Genomic DNA, 7928 nt, shown 5'->3' on the forward strand with positions numbered 1-7928 from the left:
TATCATCTATGTCATTGCAAGCAGCGAAAATCACAATTGAAGCATCTTATATAATGTGAGAATTGTATGCCACAGTAAGCTACTACATAATTAAATCATGTGCTTCTCTTGTAAGCAGTCTTGCTCCTTTCTTCTTCCGATTTGTGACAGAAGAGCTAACAAAGCAACATCAGGAATTGTGCTCTTAAAGAAATCCCTATTCCTCCTTTTAAAGAGTAGCACATATAGAAACTAGAGTGCGTTTTCTCCCAATGAATGTATTCGGATTGAATCCATGGCTCGATGCTACAACCTTCAACTTCCCGAAATAGATATCCCTGGTGTATTAGCTATGCATTCTACGCACACTGATGCATTTGAAGCAAGGGAGGGGTGGAATAGGATGTGAGAGATACTTTTTCATTGTCGGTGAGAGGAATGAAGACGTGTGAAGGAGGAAATGGAAAAATTAGGCCAAAATAAAAAAAAAAAAGAAAGAAAAAGAGAGTGATCTCTATATGCAACTCTCTATAATCAGGTCGTCTCCTGCATATGGGACAAAGATCTTACTGGGAATGACATTTTACAACATAATTAGTGGTTAATGTCAAAATAAGAACAAATAAAAGTGCGTTCACAGGTAACAAATAAACCAAAATGAATAAATTGAAATAAACATAGATCAAATAAAACGGTCAAGTGTTAGACTCTTGGACAGTTAAGTACTGTTTGCATTCTAAGAAACCAAGTTGCAGCTATTAATTGCCTGTTATTGTTATTGTCACATACAGCACCAAGACACAATCAGCAATTAATAATGGCATACTCTAGATTTTCTTGCTGACACATTTATGGCTAAACCCAAGTCTTAAAACAATCTGTAATTCTGTCTATAATGTGTTTGACTAAATCCCTCGGAGGATCTCAGCTGGCAGAGTGTTGTAGTTACAGAGCTCAGCTGGACACATTCTGTATGTTTGTGAAAGCGGATTTAGGATAGGAGGGATGAGTGGTTGCTAGGTGACTGGATGATAAGAGGCCACAGGTGGAATTGTCCCAGCATGAATTTCTTCCCTGCCACCTTGCTTTTCCTTGTAGATACTGCCCAAAACAGATGCGTTGGTTGTGAACAAACAGTGTCACAGAAGCCAAGGCACGTTGCAACCTTGGTTTTACATAACAATGCAGAAATCTGTAGATAGACGTCTATCCACCCTTCACTCCTCTTTAAACGAGCCAAAGAAGCAAAATGCTTAAATCTTTCATTAGTTTTCTAATGCAATTTTTCGTTCCCCTCTTTGAATTACATAATCCTTACTGCTGCATGAGTTAGCTGAAGAACAGTGTAGCTCTCAGTGCCTGAACCTCTCCTCTCACATCACCTGACTCATCCCGTGCACCATGGATACTATCTGAACCTCTCCCAGCAAGCTTAACAGTATTTGCAAGCAGCAAAGTATCTGTGGAAACAATGAGGACACAATGACATCCTGTACACATTGCACTAATGCGAGCTTGATTGGTTTTCTTGCCCGAGAATTTCTTTCGAAATACACTGAACAAGAAGTTCCAAGCAACTGTAATATTTGTAGGCACTCTAAAGTCCTGGAGGACCAGCCTCAGGATTCAAGCGCAGAAAGGTTGAAAATGGAGCGCAGCCATGTCAACGAGCGATAACTGAAGAATGGAGGGCTATCCTCCCAGTTTATGTAAAGCACATTGCTAAAATGATGGATGGAATGCAGGCTTCGGTCTTATTTGAGCTTCACTGGCCAGGGGAGGCATGTACGAAGTCCAAGCATGGAGGAAAAGACAATGGTGGGTCGATGCTTCTTGAACTTCAGGCCTTTCTTCAGGCGTTGGCTGTTCTCTGCCACGTACAGCTCCCCCTGCTGGGCTGCACTGGATATCCGCGACACCAGCTCCCCATGAACCACCACCTGCTGCTCTGAGCGCACAAATACCTCCCTAAGCTCTTCCAGTCGTCGCTCCATCTCTCTGATGACACGTTGACGCTCCTCCACCTCTAGGAGGCGCCGCCGAGCTGCCTCAAACTCCATGCTGGAGCTGGGGGTGACGAGTTTGGAAGAGGGGGCAGTGGCAGAGGTGGAAGGAGGCTCAGAACCAGCTAGTAGAGCCCCTGTTACCCTTCGAAAGTCTCCCATGGAAATTGAACGCCTCGTGGCTGGAGAGGCCAGTGCCAGGAGAGATGAGGCAGATGTAGAAGGTGGCATGAGTGAAGGAGGAAGAGCGGAGGAAGAAGATGATGGAGATAATGTGTCCAGTGGGTGGAGATCAGGATGCGAGTCCGTGCTTTTAATAGCTGCTGCCATGTCCTCAGCTGTGCCCTCATCATGCATCTCTCTGTTTCTTTGTCGTCTCTTCATAGCCAGCGTTTCTCTCTTCGTCTGCTGCTGCCCTTCTCTTCGCTGCTGATGTTTTTGTCCGTACTCCCGTGTCTGATGAGAGAGCAGCTGGGCAGAGATGTGCAGTGATGGAGCCTGGGAACAGCTCCATTCATTAATGAGAGCTCTGAGCCAGGATTGTGCCGTATCTGCGTCTGAGTGGTTGTGCTGGGGAGGGCGCCTCCTGGCATTTCATTGGCTGCTGATCTCACAAGCACGCCTGATGATGATTGGGCAGCTTTCCTCTTTGCTGCTGATGCTGGCAGACTGTCGTGTCCTCCGCTTGACTGTTCTGCTTCGTCGTCATCCTCCGGAGCTCTGCTTTGATCAGCTTTTCTCACTCAAGACATGCAGCAGTATCAGGTTGATGTTTTTGTGATGCCGTTTCACTTAGCTTCTGCTCTCTGCTGCCATTCTGCTTACCATCTGGACTCTCCATTTTTCTCTTTCTCAGATGGTTGCCCCTAGCAACACAGCCTTGACATCAAATGGCAATAGCAGGCGGGAGGGGTGATGTTCCACTTTATCTCTCCCTTAATCACCTTGCTGCTCAGCAATTTCACGCTTTTATGATGCAGTATTCCTCTATCACATTCTCTCTGACGGAGGGGAGTCTTCATTTTAACTGTACACTGGCACTCCTAATTTCTAGACAAACATCATCTTCAAAAATAAATGTAACCTAAGCGATTTTGTATCCTTCAACTCAATTTAAAGTTGCTGAATAAAAAAAGCTTTCATCAAGTATAGATAACATGCACCTCGGATTCAATTATTGGCTCTTTTTTTTATATTAACTTGAAATTATTCCACAAACAAACAAAAAGCGGAATTAAAAAAAAAGAAGCCATTTATCATTTCTGCTTATTTGTAAGGGTAAAGACAAGAGAGCTGTGTGAGAGCACGGAAATGTTATCATCAAAGAAACGTAACAATTGCATAGACTGCAAAGCTATACATGGTGATGATGCATGATTTTATACATTTTATCAAGACGTTTCACAGTCATAAGGCACTTCTGCTAAGTGGAGGGAAGAAATAAGTAAATTGCAAAGGTTGGTGTGATAAGCAGGGGAAAAGGAATAAAACAAACAAAACATCATGCCGTGCAAACATCTAATGAGCTTCCAGTTGACCAGGAGCAATGTGGAATTTCATTCCATCCTGTATTGTACACTGAACCAAGCAAGGCTCAGTGGGGAAAAGAAAGAGGTCACGATCAACTCTCCTGACAGAAAGGTAAAAAAAGGCAGCCCTACTTCTACTGTTTGTAAAAACTTCAGGTTTTCCTGCAACAGTGTTCCATGGAAAGAGGAAACCAAAATGAAGCTCTGTGAATTCAGTACAGTTTTTTAAAAAAATAAAATGCCTACAAGGAAAAGAACAATGTATCATAAATGTGCCATATATGTGTCATGGATTGGATTTAGCTGCCTCTACTGGATGCCCCCTGAGGCATGATGAACTCAGACTATTGAGACTAAGCACTTTACAGCGAAATCTGTCACCAAAGACCTATTTCTTTGGTCTTTTAGCATGACAACCTGACACACACAGGCAACACCAAATGTTGAAAAGAGATTGGATTGTTTTAAACTAACCAGCAATGAGTCCTGATCTAAATCCTAATGAAAACCATTTGGGACAGCAGAATTCATTTCAACAAGTATTCCTGCAAAGAGCTTTAGAGAGCTTAAATGCACTGTAGCCACACTATCTGGTCAGACTGAGTCAATCACACACTACGAATGTGCAACTCTCTCTTCTTCAGTAAAGTTCTCTACAACAGTGTGCAGAAAAGGGTCAGCAGCTCACAATGTGCAAAAAAATATATTGAATATGTGGTTCCAGGTATACTGTATATACACACAGATATGTGTGTATAAATAAATACATTGTAAAAGATATACTACTGTATGGAGTAGTATTTGCATGTATTTACATGGCCATTTATGTTTAAATGTATTACTTCATGTAACAGATGACATCTGGATAATCTACATCAAAGTATCAAAGCACAAAATGAATTTTCTTATCGAGCATACTGATCAGATATAAAACCTTGATTTGTTTTCTTCTTGCTGTGATAGTCAGTCTATATCTGCCTTGTAAAGAATTAGTTGATTCTGAAAAGGCGTATGTAAAGCAAAACACGCCATAAGTTCACTCACATAGCCCCCGAAGCACAGACATAAACACAAGAGCCTGAAGGGTAACACACGAGAAGCGATGTTTTATATAACCCTTTTAGTCTGAGGCAAAACAGATCAAGCTTTTAGCAGGTCAGAGGTGGGTGGTGCATGAGTGTGAGTATCTGTGCGCTTGCATATTAGAGTGTTCACTTAGCTCTTTGCTTTTATCCCAGGACCGGTATTGCATTAGCACTGACCGCTCTCATTCTGCTTTTAGCTCTGCTGATCTCTGGAGTGAAGATGGAGCGGTTCAGAAAACTGCAAAGACAAAGAAGCCAAAAATAAATAAAGAAATAAGCTAATGGATGGATCGTGTCTGTGGAAAGAACAAATTACACGCTTCACAAAGCAAGAAAAAAAAAAAAAACCTGAAAAGAAGATTAAAACGATAAAGGATAGAAAGAGCAGCACGGAAAAGGTAAAGTTGGATGGAAAAATGGAGTGATGATGAAGTTACAATGACATGTCTGAGTAATCCTCATGAAGAAACTTTATGAATGCATGAAGAATACATTCTGTATATCGTTATACTTTACATGACACAGACTTGATATGATCCTTTTGTATGAGCTGCATATTTCTGTTTGTAGTTTTATACAGTTGTTCAATATATGCATAAATTCTTGAGTAAGTAAAGTTTTAAGATCCAAGCACTCATTTTGTTCAATGGATTTTCTGTTGTTAACATGGTGCCCATATTTGGAACACTCAAATGCAACATCCCACAGTTAAAGAACACTCACTCTAAACTAATCCCTGTGGTGCCTGTGAACTCAACACCAGATTGCCATCATCGTAGGCAAATATCTCGAGCAGCAAGAGTCAGCTTGTTAGCAAGTCAAGTACGCATATACTTTTTTCTCACTGTCACAAAAACTGCATAGACACACATGAGACAAGCTGTCATTTCATCGAGTGCTCAGAATTAATTGCGGTCACGTACCCAAATCCTTTCAAAATACAATTATCCACTCCCCCCATTCCACACATCTCTCCTCAATCCCTTTTAAAACCAAAACTGTCATGAAAGCCTGTACTCAGTCTCTCAAACTGAAGCCTCTGTTCCAGATTACTTTAATCTTTGTGGCGTCACGTGTGAAGGATCGAGTGCCTTTACATGATCTTATCTGTCTTCGATTGGAGCAATTTTTTTCTCAGCCGTTAAACTTCAGAGATGTGTGCAGCAGTATTTTACCAAAGCTATTACATAACCTGACATGAATGAATAGGTGGACGCCCCGAAGAGGTCAATGGAGTGAAAGCTGCAATTCATGCTCGTCAAGCTATGTAACCAAATACACTTGACAGTACCGTTGCTCTCTTCCGGGACTAAATAGCAGCAGTACTGTTGGTCTTTTATAGCTGATGCAGTTACTGTCATATGGAGTGTGTCACATGCAACATGCCACACACACATCCAGTAACTGCAGGGTTACGAAAAATGATTTCCTCCAGGGATGAATGGTGGAGCCTGTGTTGTAAAGCTGGAATTGGGGTTGCATATGTAATGGTTCGAATGAATTCAAGGGAATCATTTTAGTTGGCATAAAAAATGACAACTTAACCTTGGAGAGTGTGCTAGAGCGAGAGATCCAGTGACAATATTAGGTTTTACAGGCATCTCAATAGAACCACAGGAGACACCATAAGCAGCATAACTATGATTCACATCAGGGAGACCAAAAACAAAAATTGAATCAATAAGACCTTCTTAAATAGATGATGTTTTGAAGAATATTCAGCCCCACAATGTCATACACTCCCACAGTTATAAAAGCACATTCATATTTAGCTGACAGCAGCAGTAAACTGAGGAGACAAGACAAGCATAAAAACTGCACCACTTTGTCCCCTTCCGGAATGGCAGACAAATGATGGTGATGGTTTTCCACTGTTCTGTAATCAATATCAGTTGTTTCCCTCTGCTGCTGCAGGCTGATTCAGTTAGTCTGTGAGCATGTGCGAGTGTGCGCGTGCACTGGAGCGCAAAATAGCAGTAAGTCATTCAGTGCAATGTGAATTACTGGCACGATGACATCAAAGCGCAGAGAGTGGAGCCCAGTGGGAGCACATTAAGGTGAACATGTTTGTGTATAAATACAGGGATTGATCCTGGTGTACATCTGTTCTGCATTAATCATCTCAGTAGATTGCAGATGACCGGCGCCCCCACAGTGTGAGCAGCAGTTACTGTGGTGTCTGTTATGTAAGGCCGTGCTGTTGTGCATACAGAGGTGGGTAACAGCAGGTATGTGGTGATACTATGGGATGACACTCTTAAGTGAAGGAGGGAGGTGGGTGAGAAAACATGCTGCAGAAAATGCCTCAGACAAGGAGAAACAGACGGAGAGGCGCTGAAGAGGAAAGTCGCTTATGTACAGACTTCACAAGCCGTCTCCTGTGTGACTGCATATATACTGTAGAAGTCATTAGTTTCAACTTGACTTTATTGTGATCGCAGAAACAGGCGGAGTACTTTTTTTTTTATTGGAGGTCACTAACCGTAAGCATTCATTCTTACAAAGACACTTTTATGGTATTGATCAATATGTCACCATAATTAAAGGCACCATGTCAGATGAATGATGAATTAACTTAAAGGAGAGAGTGCAGTGTTGGTGTTAGTCAGGGGTTTCTTTGACAGAAATGCCTCAAACTAAGCAGGCCTGCATTCTTTCAACTTGTGCACTTTATCTCCCCCCAGTGATCATCTGTGGAAACACTACTACGGTGACCGACAAGGGTCAAACGGACGGCAACTGCTCAATACGTCTCAGCTCGAGAAAACAGCTTCAAGTACAGAAACGATGCAAAATCACAAACTCAAACACAAGTCTAAACGAGGTACAAAACGAGGAAAGTGGTGCAAATGAAAAAAAAAAAGTGCAGCAAAAAACAGGCACATGCATCATCATCAAACGTGCTGCAAATAGAGAAACGATCTGCAAACCAAGAAATGATTTTCAAACGAAAAACGATCGAGCTCTAAACCTGCAGGGGGCGCTCTCAGCGTAACAACGCAATAGAGACACACGGGATGGAGAGAGACAGAACAGCTGATTGAACCACAACAGTGCATGAAAATACAGCAGGAACGATAATGTGATTTTTACTTAAGGTGACCAGACGTCCCCGATTTCCGGGGACAGTCCCCGTTTTGGGTGACCTGTCCCCGGTCAAAGCTGTCCCCAAAAATGTCCCCGATTTTGAAGCTGAATGGGGGAAAATGCGCGCAGACTCAAAGTAACCACACACTTTGCAAGTGGCCGTTCGCTTGTTAGCTGTCTGTGTGAACGCTTTATAACCAAATGTGACAACATATGCCACATGGTTGCCATGGTTCCAGTAGTTT

This window comes from Leuresthes tenuis, unplaced genomic scaffold (assembly GCF_036924035.1).
Source record: "Leuresthes tenuis unplaced genomic scaffold, fLeuTen1.0.hap1 SCAF_15, whole genome shotgun sequence".
NCBI lineage: Eukaryota > Metazoa > Chordata > Actinopteri > Atheriniformes > Atherinopsidae > Leuresthes > Leuresthes tenuis.